Genomic DNA, 16,387 nt, shown 5'->3' with positions numbered 1-16,387 from the left:
ACAGAGGTTTTTGTATGTGTGTGTGTGTGTATATATATATACACACATATATATATACACACACAAAGTATACATACATATACAAAATATACATATATACATATCTCAGCATTATTTTTTTTCTCAGCATTATTTTTAATGACCCCAGAGTAGAAATAACCCAAATATCTATCAACAATAGGATGGATAAAGAAATTAAAGCATATTCATATGCTGGAATACAAAAGAAGTGATAATGAACAACCATAGCTACATGAAGCTACACTCATGAATCTCATGAACACAACCTGAAAAAAAGAAAACAGACACAAAAGGACATGTATTGTGTATTTCTATCAATTAAAAAATAGGCCAAAACTCACCTAAGGTGTTATAAATCAGGATAGGGGCTGCCTTTGGGGAGGACAGAGCTAATGGGGAAGAAACATGAGGAGGCTTCTGGGTACCACTGATGCTCTATCTCTTCACCTGAGAGGTACATGCAGAGGAGTGTTCACTTTGTGATGATTCATTGAGCACTTATGACTTATATACTTTATGTCTCCAGGTTATATTTCAATAAAAAACAAGAGTTTAAAGAATAAAGGGAAAACAGACTCTGAGTGAGAGCCTGAGGAATTCTCTTTTTATAGCACCTCATGTTACACCTTTGAAACTGAGAACTTGGAATAATCAAGGTCAGGTACCCAACAGGAGGGTATGGTGGCCACAGTTAAACCTGTACAAGAATAGGAGTTGGTGGGGGTGGGAAAGGGGGCTGGAAGCAGGAGCCTAGTCAACAGCAGGAAACGCCTGTTCAAACCAGAGTTGTAGGGTTTGAGCCCAAGGTCAGAGGTGGGCAGGAAGAAGAGACCAGGCCACCAAAGCATCGTGTAGCACGTTCTGACTGTGCTCTCCGTTGAGGAGGTATGGTTGGGTGCAGGGGATGCAAGGCGATGGGCAACACCAGGGCTTATTGTACAGGGGTCAGAGCTGGATCAGGGGCCTCTTCCCAAGTCAGCCAGTGGGGTGTGTTTGAAGCCTTGTGTTTGCTCAATGGTGAGTTGGGAAAACAGATCTGCTAGCATATTCCAAAAGAGGGGTAGGGCTGAAAATGGGGCTAAAAAAATCAAAGAATAGGAGATCTGGCCTGGATTGGATGCATGGAGGTGGGGGTAGAGAATCAAAGATTTGGAGGGATTGTGGTCAACGGAGCAGAAATTCACAGTGTGCCCACGTCAGCCATTGGACACAGGGAGATGGAAGGTGGGTGTCCAGCTTTCTGAAAATATAGGGTTGAGGTGGCAGGGCTGGTCACAAGACTTGAACATGGATAAGACTTACTATAGTGGGCCCTTTGCCCAGTGGTCAGATCTTGAAGGCAGAGGACTCTGAACCCAACCACCAATATTTATAAGAGATGCAAGTTGAGAGTCAGTTGAGCTTATTCATGCTGCCCACTTTTGTGAATGCCTGGGCTACTTCTTTTGTCTTTTGTCTACCGGTTCCACTGGACTGTGAGTTTCTCGAGGGAAAGGGACAATATGTTGTTTTCCATTTCATTCCTACATCCTGGTATACGGCCAATACACGGTAGCCTCTAAGTAAATTCTTATTTTTTTTAAGCAAATTCTTGATGGGATGAACAAATGAATGAATGAATTTGCTAACCTCCTTCCACGTACTCAGGACCAAATAGCTTTGGGTTTTTGTTTGCTTGTTTGCTTAGTAAAGTCCGAAAGTGCTACCTCTGTCCTCCCTACGTCATTATAAGACAGTCTGGTTTGATGGCAAGGAAAAAATAAAAAACATGGGAAGAAGGTAAGTGAATTACACAGGATCTGAGAGGAAACAGATGATGCTGGTGATTGTTCTCGTCAGCTTGTAACAGGCAGGATATAAATACACGTTATAGAAGAGGAAATTCAAAAGAGACACAGGGAAGCAGTTTGGAGATTTTGAAAAATAGCATGCTCAGGACCTGCTTACTCAGAGGCAATTAGACTGTGACCCAGGGCAGATCAGGCTTCACTTTGCTGTTATTGTTTGAATGAGATGAAATTTCATAAGCCCGGGAGCCCCACCCCTTCCTGCCAGTTTCATTGGAGCATAAATTATTTTTCAAGGGGTGAGGCTTGGGTTAAGCATGAGCACTTTCCCCTTATGGTAAACCCAAATTAACAGAGGCAAGTGTTGTCTTTCTTCTTAGTGACCACCGCCAATCCCATCTCTTTTTGTTAAACTTTAATTTTCAAGGCATTCATGGGGCATAAAACCCTTAATTATAGCTTTTCAGTAGACATACCACAGACAACTTAAATTTATTTTGGTTTTTTTTTTTTTTATAAGTAGTTGCTTTCATCTAAAAAAAAATAGTTAACACACAGACAGCTATTTTGAGGTCAAGAAAATGACTTCTATTGCCTATGGCATCTTACAGCTCAGAGAACTCAAAGTCCTTTAACTACCTGTGAGCTAGGTAGTTGCTACCCTAGAGGACAAGATGGGATCTGCAAATTGTGCCTCCAGTAACTCGTGCGATTCAGACGCAAATGCTTTACAGAGAAAACTGTGGGCCTGATGGTGGTGTCTGGTTAGACTCCAGACCAGACAGATAGGGTCCACAATGGAAACCCAAGTGCTCAGCCACCATGGAGCTAGCAAGTTCAGCAAAGTGCAGGAAAAAGACAGAGAGGAATTCTTAGCTGGCTGTCTTGAACCTTCTACCTCAACATGTCCCCACTGTCAGCCTGCTGTGTTCCAGCTCGGGAAAATGCGATTGGCTCCTACTCCTGAACTCCAGGAAAGAAGCCAGACAGTTCAGTCTTTCTTAACTTGCTTGCGGGGTGCACATCATGGCTGGCTCTCAAAGCAGGATCCTTGCCTACAGGCATTACGCTCATGGATAAGAGAAAGGTCTATGCGTATTAGATGGAAGACCTCTAATATCCTCGATCAATACTCAGGCTCCTAGGCTCTGATGCATTCCAGACCGGCAGGAGAAGGGCTCAGGAAAGCTTCCTTAACTGGTTTCTGGTGCTAAAGAAAGGTTTATCTAGAACGGAGGCCACATTAACACTCAAATGCCTTCGGGGCCAGGCAGCGAATAAACGAGAGAATAAATGGGGGAGATTATGACAAATGACAGTCCGTTCCCGGCCAACAGGCTTCAGATTCAGATCTGTTTGTTTAAATCATTGGCCAGCAAAGTCAAACACAGCTGCAGCCCATCTTTGGTTACTAGACCAAGAGTTTGCCGTATGCTGCCCACGTGCTCTTCCAAACAGGTTGGAGGTGTGTTCCCCCACATGGCCTTGGGATGCGGTAGCAGTCGGACAGGTCCTCGATCCACCCCCACCCTAGGCCTGCCCTACTTATTCAGTGACTTTGGAAAGTTACCGTCTCCTCCCTGAGCCTCAGTCTCTTCATTTGTAAAATGGAGACAATGCCTACCTCGTAAACCTGGCGTGTGAGGATGAGGTGGGAGCGTGTCCTGAGAGCGTTTGCCACTGCGTCTGGCACACACTTAGAAACAGCAGCGAACACACAAGCCACGCTCACATGTGGAGCCCCCGGTACAAAGCAGCCGTGGCGTCCAGCCAGGTCATGTCTGAGTTCAGCCTGGGAGCCTTCACTTGCACCCTGTCTGACTCCTTACCTCCTGACCCATTCCTGGGTCTCCCCCTCTGTGACCCCCAGCTTCCTCTCCCTTGGGCCCACACTTGCCCTCGACTGCAGATTCAGCTTCTTGGGCGGACTCTGGGGGCTCCCTCCTGGAAGAGGGTCTGTGTTTGTCCTCCAGAGTCTCTAGAGGGATCTGGGCCATCCCTTCAAGGGGTACCTGGACGAGGACTAGCTGTGCTGCCTCCCTTCTAGGTTCTGAGGTGGCCAGGCTACCTCACCCGTCAGTGGGGGACAGGATTGTGAGAGGGCAGACTGAGGATTTGGCACAGAGGGGCTCTGCACACCTGGCCCTTCTTAGGGGTCCCAGCAGTGGCCAAATTCTCTGTGGCTCTGAATCTTCCTTGAAGAGGCTCTTTCCTTTCTCTTCTATTTCTCCCTGACCAAGTCCTACCCATGCCATCAGTCTCAGCTCAAATTCTTTTCTCAGAGATGCTGCTGTAAATCAATGTTTGTGTCTCCCCCAAATTCATATCTGGAAGCCCTAACCCACAATGTGGCATTATTTGGAGGTGGGGCTTTTGGGAGGTAATTAGATATAGATGAGTCCATGAGGGTGGGGCCCTCATGGGGGGATTGGCACCCTTAGAAGAAGAGGAAGAGACCAGAGCCCTCTTTCCTTCTTTCGTGTGAGGACACAAGAAGAAGGCAGCTGCCTGCAAGCCAAGAAGGGGGCCCTCACCAGACGATAATTGGCCAGCACCTTGACTGTGGCCTTCCCAGCCTCCAGAACTGTGAGAAATAAATGTCTGTCGGTTAAGCCACCCAGTCTATGGCATTCCGTTATAGAAGCCTGAGCTAAGGCAAAAGCTTTCCGTGAGCGACAGTTATAAATTAGCCCACCTTCCAACTTATATTCTCTCAGGAAATATTCTGTGTGTTTTTTTCATTGCATTTAATATAATTTGTGTTCATACAAATTGCAAACTTGAGTGAGGATTTGTTCAATGTTTTCTTCCCCTCTATTTGTCAGGCTGCGCCATATCAGAATATAGATATGTAGTATATTTGAGACACACCAGATGACATAGCAGAGGTTTATTGTTCTCTCAGGTGAAACTTGGGAGTTGGTATCGTGGCTCTGCTCCACAGAGTCACCTGTTTTGCCATCCTTAGGTCGTCACCTCATGTATATGGGCCTGAAATAGCCCAGAGCAATATCCTCATTCCTGCCAGTGGAAGGGACGGAAGGGGAAGGAGCAGTGACGTCCTTTCCCTTTAAGGGCTGGGGCACTGTGCCTGATGTATATTGTGGATCCAACAAATCCGCTGTGGCCCTTGTACTGCCATGTAGCCCCTTACCCGTCCTAGAACTGAGTGCAGGGAGTGTCAGCCACTGTTTCATTATTTGTTAGTGGATAGCTACATAAATAGGGAGATATCCGTGCTCTTAAAAAAACACACACACACAACCTTTTCTAAAGGAGGACCGGTGTCTGCAGAATCTCCTTGTGACTTCTGGTTCCTAGTGGTGCCTTCTCCACAGGCTCCTCCTTTTAGGAAACAGCCTCTCCTTGCTGGATGGGACAGGCTGAGGTCCCTCAGACGATGGGTGGCTGATTTTCAAAGCCCAGCACACACACCCAGTTCAAATGTCACCTCTTCTGTGAAGCCTTACCTGACCCTCTTGCTCCCACCCGCTTCCTGCCCAGGAAGGCCTGGAAGAATGAGTCACTTCCTCTGTACTCTGCTGCTCCCTGCCCATTTCTGTTCGAGCTTTTGTCCCACTGGTAACGGGGAGAGCTTGCCTGGTTCCATTTGGTGTCACCCAGGCACAAGCCCGAGAGGCTTGGCCTCTACCCCTCAACTCCTGGGGGCCTTCGGCCATTGAAAGAAGGTTGTCTCTACAAGATTAGCCGAATGAGATTGAGCCGAGTCTCAGGGCACACACGGGCACCACTTCCACTGATGAGCAGAGGACAATGTGCTGGTTGCCAGTGAGAAGTGCAGAGGCCAAGGAGCAGGACAAATACTGCCACTCCCCAGCACAGGCCACCTGCGATGCCCAGAGGAAGGAAAGGGCACCAGCTGCAGATGCCCTTTGCGGGCATCCGGGGCCCCCGGTCCTGACGCCGGACGCAGTGTGCGGGAATGGAGACCAGCGGGTCCTAGGACCCCGGCCCCTCGGCGTGTTTCTTCCTTGGTTGAGAGCTTTCATCTTGGGCCCCGAGCCCCTCTGACATCCCCTGTTCTGGGTGCCCCTCAAGACTCGTTTCTAGTCTTGGAGGAGGAGGGGGAAGCTTTGCCCTGTCTCCCTTTAGATCTGTAAACCTCCAGTCTCTTCAAGTAAGGTTTTTGACAAAACACTTAGAACTTTCTCTCTAGTTCTTCCGTGTCACCCCTGTGCTGAGACACAAATGTAGTACCATCCAGTTTTCTGAAGGAGAGGGGGCCATAGGCAGCAAGAAGTGCTTGGGGGGAAATCTGGGCTAAGATGTCAAAGACCTTCCACCTCATCCCGCTGTCTCACTAGTGCGTATGCTCATCTTCCTCTCTAGACTGAGAGGATGCAGGCCGGAACTGGGCACTATTGTTTTTGCATTCGAGGCCTGCATTAGGCCACGTTTTTGATGAATATTAAATAAATGGCCGTAAAGGTATACGATAATTCTTTCTTGGAAAGTGATCATCACTTATGTTTGTAAATACTTTCCAGACTTGTCTCCATTACTTTGTTTAATCCTCAATCTCAGTAAGGGGACTTCTTACTTTAGGGAGACCAGAGAATCAAGAGACTTGCCTAGGGTCGCCTTGCTGGCTAAAAGCGGGGCTGAGACTGAGACCAAGTTCTGCTTACTTTCAGGCCATGTTCTTTCCAGGAGGAGGGAGAGCAAGAAAGAGAGACAGAAATGGTATGGGTCATTATCAGAACGCTGGGTTCCCTGCTAGCGTACTCAGCTGTCATTTGAAGTAAAGTCCCTTATTTCAGGGTCAAGTGGAAGGCTAGGGTCAGAGAATAATCTGGGAAGGATGCTTATGCTGGATAACGCATCACTTGGTCACAGTGACTCATAGGAGCCTTCACCAATTAGGCATAAAACAGAACTTCTCCAAGTGTTTGGTCCCCTTTACATTCTTAAAAATTGTTGAAGACCTAAAATAGCTTTTGTTTATATAGGTTGTGCCTATCGGTATTTGCAATAATAGAAACTGAAAATGAGGAGTTTTTAAAATGTTTATTAACTTAAAAATTAAAATTTAGTGTAAAGGTCATTTTACATTTTTACATCTTTAACATAAAAGATGCTTTTGTAGCTGCTGTTGTTAGCTGGGTTTTGTTTTTCATTTGTGTCCAAATGAACACATCCCTGATGGGAAGTGGGTCCCAAGTGAAGGGGGCCCAGCACCCACTTTGGGAGTTGGAGGCAAAGAGATTTGGGAAGTCTTCAAGCTCAGACCCTCCCTGAAACTGGGTGTGAGATCTATTTGGAGGGACCCTAACCCTACCCAGGGGAGGTTATATTTCATCTACTGGGGCCTCAGGCCCCCGGGAGCAGTTGAGAGCATGGGGACTCGGGGGGGGGGGGCTCCTGTCCTGAGACAGAAGTTTGGAGGCACCCATAACCCCCTGGGAACAGGCAGAGCTTAGAGGAGGTTTATCCTCACCTCTAGGAAGTGTTAGAGGTTTGCCAGGGTCAGGGGGCTGGCACCCCAGTTTGGGGGAGGAGTGGTTAAGAGATTGAGGAAACCACTGAGATCCCCATGCAAGAGCTACAAGTCAGAGGAGGTGAGGGCTGCTTGGGGCTCAGCTGTCTATGGAGTGGCCTGGCTTTAACGGAAGATGGCTGGATTCTCCAATCCGCCTCTGCATTTGGTCTCTTCCAACATGTTTTTTAAGTTGAAGTATAAATAAAATGTCCTACCTCTCACAGCTAAGTACTGCGGAAAGGGAGAAGTATTTTAATAGCCTCTTCAGATAATTGTGGTTATTCCTCTTTGATACTCCACAAAACTCAACAAGTAGAAGTTTTCTAAAGATTAGTTGCAATGTGGAATCTGAAATTGTATCAATGAAATGTTCATACTTTGTCACATTAAAACCCATCGACTGATCTCACACTTTGAATGTATCTTTGATCCATGCTGGTTTGTACCATCGTGCGGTGGTCACTCGGAAACTGTCAGTGTATTGAGACACAGCTCCTCTAAGTGGGAGCACATTATGCAATGTTAAAAAATCACATTTATTATTATTATTATTATTATTATTATTATTATTATTATTATTATTATTATTACATCAGGAAAGTAAGTATTGGAAAGCTGTCATACTCATAGTGGCAAGTGAATTTTTCCCCCAAAATTCTAATTTTCACTCAAAAGCTCAAATTTTATCTTAGCAACAAATGCTGTCATTTGCTTTCCTTTGTGTGACAGGCTTACTTTGTTCATTTGTTAAGAAAATGTCTGCCAGATACTCAAGTCTGAATGACCATAGTCTATCAGTCATTCTCTCAAGTGAAAAATTATATTCCATGGCGGGGGGGAGAGAGAAAAACTATCTGAGATTGCAACTCAGATAATTGCAGAAGATTGTCTTTTCCTTAAGACAACCATCTTATTTTGGTATGCGACAGAAATGCTTTTGGAGTAGCTCTCATTTCATCACACATTGGGGTGTTGGCTGTTTTTCCCCCTCTGAGTGCATGGGGGTGAAGAACTCAATGACAACCATATAGGTTGGTGCCACTGCCTTGATTCATGCTAAGGTACCAGCAGACCCCCATTTGCTTTTGCACCACCAGTTAAAATGTCAATAGAGCAAAAAGGCAAATAATGGCCTAGTTTTATTAGGGAAATAGCTTTGACCTTGAAGACCCTCTGGATAAAGGTCTTGGGGAATCCTGGGGGTCCATGGGCCGTCCTTTGAGAACCACTGACCTCAGGCAATAACTAGTGGTGAAAATTTAGAGTCAGCTGGTAGAGGAGAATAATCATTCCTCTTGATAGATTTGTGTTGAGTCCCAGCCCTTCTCTGGGCCTCAGTTGTATCTTCTGTAAAAGGGGATAATAATACAATATCCTCCTTACAGAGTTGTTATGAGAAGTCAGTCATAACGATGCAGTGGAAGTGGGTTGTGTATACAACTCTGGGTGAATAAAAAGAATTAGCTCCTTTCAGAGCCTATGAGGATTCTTAGCGAGGGGAGAAGCCCAGGCCCCGGGCCACGTTGCCTGGGTGGCCTCTCCTGTGCCCGCGCAGGTCAGGGTGGAAAGGGAAGCGGCTTCTACCCCAGAGTGCCCCCTCCAGGGAGTAGAAATCACCTTGAAGCCTCTTCCCTCTCCCACTCCTTTGCCCCCTACCATTGACTCTCAAGTGGGTCCTAAGTTCCACCCAGCAACCCTACACTTACTTAGTCAGTTACTCTTCCACTTTTTAAGCCAATCACAAGAAAAAAAACTGTGGGCTCTGGGGCTAAGCAAAGAGTTCTTAGACTCGACACCAAGAGCACGATCCATTAAAGGGAAAAATTGATACATTGGACCTCATCAAAATTAAAAGAGCTTGCTCTGTGAAAGACCCTGTTGGGATGAAAAGACAAGCCATATCTTGGGAGAAAATATTTGCAAGTCACTTATCTGACAAAGGACTTGTGTCTAGAATATATAAAGACTCTCTAAAACAAGCAAACAAAAATTAGAGAATAAAACAGTAAATGAGCAAAAGACACTAAACAAACATTTCACTGAAGAGGATACAGAAATGGCAAATAAGATGAAAAGATGTTCAACACCTTTACCAGTAGGAAGGCACAAGTTAAAACCACAATGAGATATTCTGGTTGTGATGTTGTTCTATAGTTTGGCAAGATGTTATAATTGGGGAGAAATGGGAAAAGTATGCACAGGATCTCTGTGTATTATTTCTTACAACTGTATGTGAATCTGCAAGTATCCCCAAATAAAAGTATAATTAAAAAATAGATAGATGATGTCACAGACCTGCTCCAAACCTCAAAGGGTTTCCTGTAACACTTACAATAAATCCAAACTACTGATTATATTTTGCAAGTCCTACAGGGTCTGCCCCTGCCTCCAGTTTGATCTCCTCATACACTCTTTTCTTGGAACACTGGCTTTCTTGAGATTCCTTGAATTTCCAAGTTCATTGCTAACTTAGAGACTTTGCATTTGAAGTCTCCTCCACTGGGAATCCTCCTTCCCCAGATCTTTGCGTGGTTTTCCCTCATCACTCCAATCTTGATTGGATACCCAATAGCGATGCCTTAGAAAATTCTTTCTCAACTATTCTGTTCAAACTAGCACCCCCATTCTCTCTTTTACGTTGTGCTGACAGTTTATTATATATGTCTTTACTTATTTGTGTATTGCTTGTCTCCCTAACTAGACCATACACTCGATGTTACTAGGGTCCTTGCCTGTCATAGCCCCCACTGCACCCCTATAAGCATGGCATATGGTAGGTGCTCAATAAATCTGTCAAATGAGTGACATGATGGTGAGCTAACGTAGGTGAATGCTTCCTTTGCCACACACTACTCTGTACCAAACTCTCCTTACGTTCCTTGCAAAGCAAAGCTGCTTAGGCATGGGGAACAAATTTTCCATAAATAGAAAGACCTAGGTTTGAGTCTCACCTCTGACACTGCAGTAGCCATGTGAATTTGAACAGATCACATCAGCTTTTTGAGTCTCCTTTCCTCATCTGAAATAAGGATTGCCCTAAGGAGCCTGGGAATAATAAGCTATCAGTGTCTCTTTCTCGAACCTGCTCCTCCTCTGGATTCCCATCTCAGCACATGGTACCACCGTCCACCCACGCGCTCAAACCAGGAACCTGGGTGACTCAGTTTCCACGCCTGCCTTCTCCACAGCCCCCACACTCCAGCAGTTACCAGGTCTTAACTTGCCTACTCATAAATGTCTGCCACATCTCTTCCACCTCTGTCTCTCTCTTCTCCAGTCATTGTCTCTTGCCTAAACCAGTGCAATATCCTTCCTAACTGGTCTTTCCCATTCATCATCCATACCGCTGATGAAATCATGTTTCTACGGTGCAAATCTGATTATATCAGTACTTTACCTCAAACCCTTACATCATTCCTCATAGCTTTCAGATAAAGAGCAAATTCCTTACCTTGGCTCTGATCTGGCCCCTGCTCATCTCTTAAATCCTGTTGCTCAGCCCCACCCCCTACCCCAACACTTCCCATAAGCTCCAGACATATGCTGAATTGAGCCGTTCTCAGTCCCCTCTCCCTGATTTTGCACATGTTATTCCATCTGTCTGGATGGCTCTCTCTGCTGCCTGGCACCCCTGTGATTGTCAGGGCCCTGCTGAGCATCACCTGGTGGCAGCCCTTACTTGCCAGTCTGCTCAGCATCCCTGTCTGTACTTCCATGAGAAGCCATGGCTAACTCCATCACAGCAAAGGCCTTAACACATAGTAGGCACTTAATAAATGTTTATCAAATGAATCACTTGTGTTAGACATTAAGAAGGATGTTAAAAACCTGAAAATCCTGTTCAAGCTATAATGAGCTGTTCAGGGATTTCTTATTTTTCTCTTCTTTGGTGCTAATTTAAGATAATTATTCATAATCTTCCGGAGGTAATCTGGCTTCAGCTCTGCCCAGGAGCAAAAGAATGAACAAGATGACTTCTGAAATCACAAATCTTCGGAGCTCTCCCAGCTCAGTGTGCAAGCTTGGCCAAAGAATGAAGTTCAGGTTCAAAGAGATGGATGTGGGGTTGAATCCCAGCTCTGCCACTTAGGAGCCTAGTAGCCAAATGACTTTGAGCCTTAACCCCAATGAGGAAAATAATGGGATTTCCACAAAGCGTTGTTATGGGCATTCAATGAAATCATGCAGGAAAAGCACAGAGAATATGGAGCTTGGCCCGTAGTAAGCATCCAGTATGTATGAATATGCCTCCACCTAGTGGTCTTGGTACAGGAGAGAGAGAAAGATGGAGTGAGAGAGAGAGAGAGGATCAAGAGGCACCAGGGGAGCGAGGATGGGCGAGGGAGAGTGAGGATGGACGAGCACCATGAACAGGGAGCGCGTGGTCAGAACTGTAGCTCTTTCTCTGAAGAGCAGAAAGTAGCTGGCGGGAGTGGGTGTCCCCTGTCATCGACAACTGGAGCAGCCGGGGCTGAGGGGGCTGGGGGGATAGTCCCAGCCTGCAGGTGGATCTGTACAAACTGGGATATTTTCCCAGAGTGAGAGAAAGTGGAGGCTTAGGCCCACCTCCAGCTGGGGGTAGTCCTCCCTGAAGATCATTTCCCCGCCTTCATTCCACCAAGACATTACAGCACCTAGCTGATGCTAAGCACTGCTGTGCTGAAGGGTGAGTGTGGAAGGGAAATCCATACTGGGCAGCCTGGAGTGCTGCAGGGAGACCGGCTTTGGAGTCTGAGTGGCCTGGGTCACACTCTGGGTGAGCCAGATACCAGCTGTACTGGCTTCATCACGTAACCTTTCTGGCCTTCAATTTTCTCATCTGTAAAATGAAGATAAACTACCTACTTCAAAAAATTTGAGGGTATTGAGATAAAGATGGAAATTGTTTAGTACAAAATGGACAATCTAAATTGCAATTTCATCCAACTTGCTTGATTTTCTTCTATTCTTAGCACTTATGATCTAATATTTTATAGAATTCACTTGTTTATGTTCATGTCTGTCCCCAGTAGAACATGAACCTCAGGAGTGCAGAGACTTTGTCCAGCGTCTTGCTTGCCAACACCCCAGCTGTATCTGGTGGTACTGAATACATGAACAATAAACTCTATTCATTTACTCTCTTCCACTAGAATGTAAACTCCATGACTACAGGAATTATATCAGTTATTTATCGCTGTATAACAAGTTACCCCAAAACTTCGTGATTTAAAACAACGAGAATCATGGTATCTGTGGATTTGGATAAATCATGGATCAGAATTTGGGAAGAGCTCAGTAGGGCAGTTCTGCTCAGGGTCTCTTATAGGTTGAGCCTCAGACGCCAGCAGGGTAATAGTCATCTGAAGGCTTGGCAGAGGCTGGAGGAGCCATTTCCAAGGCGGCTCACTCCCGTGGCTGACAGTTGCTGCCAAGCTGGTCCCTCTCCCCGTGGACATTTGTCAGGGCTGCAATGACTGTCTTCCTGACATGGCAGCTGGCTCCCCACTGGAGCAAGCCATCCAAGAGACCATGAAGGAAGATGATTTTATGATCGAATCCTATGCTACAGGGCATTAGAGTCACATGTCATCACTCCCACCATGTTCTATCGGTCACACAGTCCAATCTCAATTCAGTTGGGGGGAAACCATATGAGGGCATGAATACCAGAAGGCGAGGACCGTTGGGAGCCATCTTGGAGACTGGCGACTACAAGACAGTTTGTCTGCCAGAGTGACACCTGTATGTGGTACCTAGTTGGTGCTCAAAAAGCGTTTGTTGAGTCTGTGCATGGACACGCGTGTTACCATGCAAGGCATCACAAGGAACTCAGGCCCTGTCTTCAAGGAGCTGACATTCTAGTGGAAGAGACAGATGCATAGAGACACATTTGTAATTCTGTGTCCCACAGCAGAGTATGGTCTAAAAATTCCAGGGAGATGTATTCAGTCTGCTGGCGGACGAGATGAGGGAAGAAATGGATCGTGAGGTGGGTGATGTGGGTGGAGTTCCAAAGGATGAGTTGAAGTATCCAGGGAAGGGATGAAAGGAAGTTCCAAAGAAGGTGGACCAGCATATGCAAAGGTCCAGAGAAAGACAGGGAGACGGGGGAGAGTGAAGAGGAGAGAGATGTCTCCTCAGAGTCATTATTCTCCTTTTATATCCAGCTGACTTTCATTAGTGCCTTTGCCTATAATAATACTACAGAGCGTTACAGAGAGAGTAATAGTAATATAATAATGATAAATAGTATGATGGTAATAAAAATAGTGAAGGAAGAATTGAAAGCAATTGGTGGGGTGATGTTGAGTTTCATTATCTCACAGCTGTTTCCAGTCAACACCTGTGGAGCACCTACCAGGGTCCAGGCTCTACGCTAAGTGCTGGGAGCGCAGAGATTAATTACATGGATGGCCTCTGTGTGCAAGCAGCTAAGAATATGAAAGAATGGGGCAAAGGCATGTACACAAATCATTATATAAATCAGAGTGATGTAAGTTCCTTGAGAGAGGCACAAGGACTCAGACGGCCAAAGGAGGGCGCTACTCAGCCATTTGGAAGAAGAGCCAGCTAAGAAAATCTGACAGACCAACCTGAGCCACGTCAACAAAGATACATTTTTTTTGGCCAGACTGATTCAGTCTTTTGCAATACCTTTCCGCATGCCTTCATCATCCCCGAGAGGCTCGGGAGGGGGTGTGGGTGTGGCAGGGAGTTACATTGGGGTCTGGACATCCCTCTAGTTTGCTGGTCTTCTTCAGCAATGTCAGACGTCACCCAAGGGGTGGAGAAGTATGAGAAAGAAAACAGGAACAGAGGCAGCCAGGCTGCCCGAGTTTCTGCTCCTGAAATCTTGGGCTAAAATCATGACTTTGTGTTAGTTCTCTCTGGGGCTTCCTCCACATCCTTAGTCCTAAAGAGATGAAAGTCCTTCTCACATTTCTCCCCTGGCCCCCACGGCCACATACACCAAGTGGAGGAGCAGGTAGTTGGGTAACAATGAAGGGTGTGGAAACCAGGAGGCCATAGCAGACTTGTCCAAGCCGCAGGCTGGGGAGTGAGGCAGGGCTTCCGACTACTGAAGCCAGGGCGAGGGAAAGCCTGCGGACACAGCCTGGCAACAGAGTCCCAGAAGAGGAGCCCGAGAAGGGCCTGGAGGGTGGGCTCCTGTCTAACAAGGAAGGGACTGGCTGAGGCCATGGGGCATTAGAGAAGAGCCTCACAGAGTCGGGCCAAGCCCCATCTGGTGTGTCCCACCCTATCATGGATGGGCTCCAGTCTCACAAGACTGAGGATTCGAGGAATTTAGAACCCCTTAAGGACAGTGGCCAGCTCCTCCCACCTTTCCTGAGCTCTCCAGTGGTTCTGGATGTCGGAGTGCACCATCATTTGCCATAGCACAGCCCAAGGGCATCAGTTGGCCACTCACATGCTCTTCTTTACCTTGAGGGATGTTAACTCCAACCCAATCACTATTGCCCACAGCACCGAGACAGTGAGAAATCCCCTCTCTAGGCGGCATGAGCCAGTTAAGCCACAGCCCCCATAGTAACAATCTGCACAGAACACACACACATTCTGTCCCTGCCCCCACCCATGGTGACAGGGACAGAAAAGCCCAAGGAAGGAAGAGGACAATTTTCAAAGGCATGGGAGTGGGATGCAGTCTGGAGAGGCTTCATGGAGGAGGCATCCTTTAAGTTGAACCGTGGGAGATGTGTCTGCCAGACAGATTGGATGGGGAAGGATCTTGGGCAAAGAAACAGCTTGAACAAAGAGCACCAAGACCCACTGGCACCCTTGAGCGCTGTAGGTGGCTCCATAAGGCTCGAGAATCAGGAGTCAGGATGGAGCACAGTGAAAGATAAATCTGGAGAGAGGCAGAGCCGGAGTCACAAAGGATGCTGGGACCAAGTTGGGAGTGTGCACTTTGCCCTGAATGTCAAGATTTGGGGAGTCATTGAAGGGTTCTAAACCAGAGAGTAACACTGGTGCAGGCTTTCCCTTTTAATGGCTATGTGACCCCAGACAAGATACTTAACCTCTCTGTGCCTCAGTTTCTGTATCTGTGAAATGGGGATGATGAAAGAATCTTTTTCATAAGATTTCAAAGGAGGTTTTTAAAGAGATTATCCATGTAAAGAGCTCAGCACGGTGATTACCATACAATAAACACTCCACAAGTCATAAACTCTTGCAATTGGTACATCTTTGAAAGATCATTCTAGTTTCCAAGTGGAGAATGAAGCAGAAAAGAGCAAGAATGGACCAGGGGGACCACATAGGAGGCTATCCCTATGGTCAAGTTGTGAAGTGATGATGGCCTGAACTAACACGGAGCCGTTGGGGAAGGACCGCACAGGTCTGGAATGGGAGATGTTGAGAACAGAGAACCTTCTGGAATGGGTGGGTCTTGGGAAGTGAGGGTGCTGAGGGAGAGAGAGGTGTGGTTTGCCTGCTAGTCACTGAGATAGGAAATGCAGCTCGGGAGACCAGGATGGGGATGGAATACATGTCAGTGGTTGCTGACATGTTGAGTTCCAGGATGTCAGCTGCCCAGGAGGAAGCAGAGTGTCCACCGTGTACCTCAGCTGGAGTAAGGTCACCCAGAGAACAGAATTGAGAGTGGGCAGCACGAAGCAGGCAGGTGCAGCCATCAGAGAAGTCGGGACGGCCCAGGGGCCGGTGGAGCCTTGGAGAGAACCTTGCCGGAATATTTGAGGAGGTGGGCTGCTGCCTCCTCTCACCCACAACAGAGCAGGAAATAAAGAGACCCTTGAAGTCCTTGGCTGTATCGGCCATTAAGAATGCTAGGTTTTCTGTAAATTGATTTTCCAGGATTGAGGAGTGGCTGAAAACAAAAGTGACTAACGAACTTTTAATAGGATCTATTTTCTACCTACAGAGCTTCATATTTTGGGAAACAACCCCTTTAACCTTTGAAATTTGAAACAGGGCATTACAACACCCCGTGGTTTTAACCCCATGCCCTCTGCAGTCAAGGTCATCTTCTCAGCCAAAGCCCACCTGTCTTTCTGGACCCAACACAAATGCTACTCCTTCTTCTCCCACCCAAGGCAGCCAGCATGGGGATAGT

The sequence above is a fragment of the Camelus dromedarius genome, chromosome 20 (genome assembly GCF_036321535.1).
Source record: "Camelus dromedarius isolate mCamDro1 chromosome 20, mCamDro1.pat, whole genome shotgun sequence".
Classification (NCBI taxonomy): domain Eukaryota; kingdom Metazoa; phylum Chordata; class Mammalia; order Artiodactyla; family Camelidae; genus Camelus; species Camelus dromedarius.
This window is presented reverse-complemented; position numbering follows the sequence as displayed.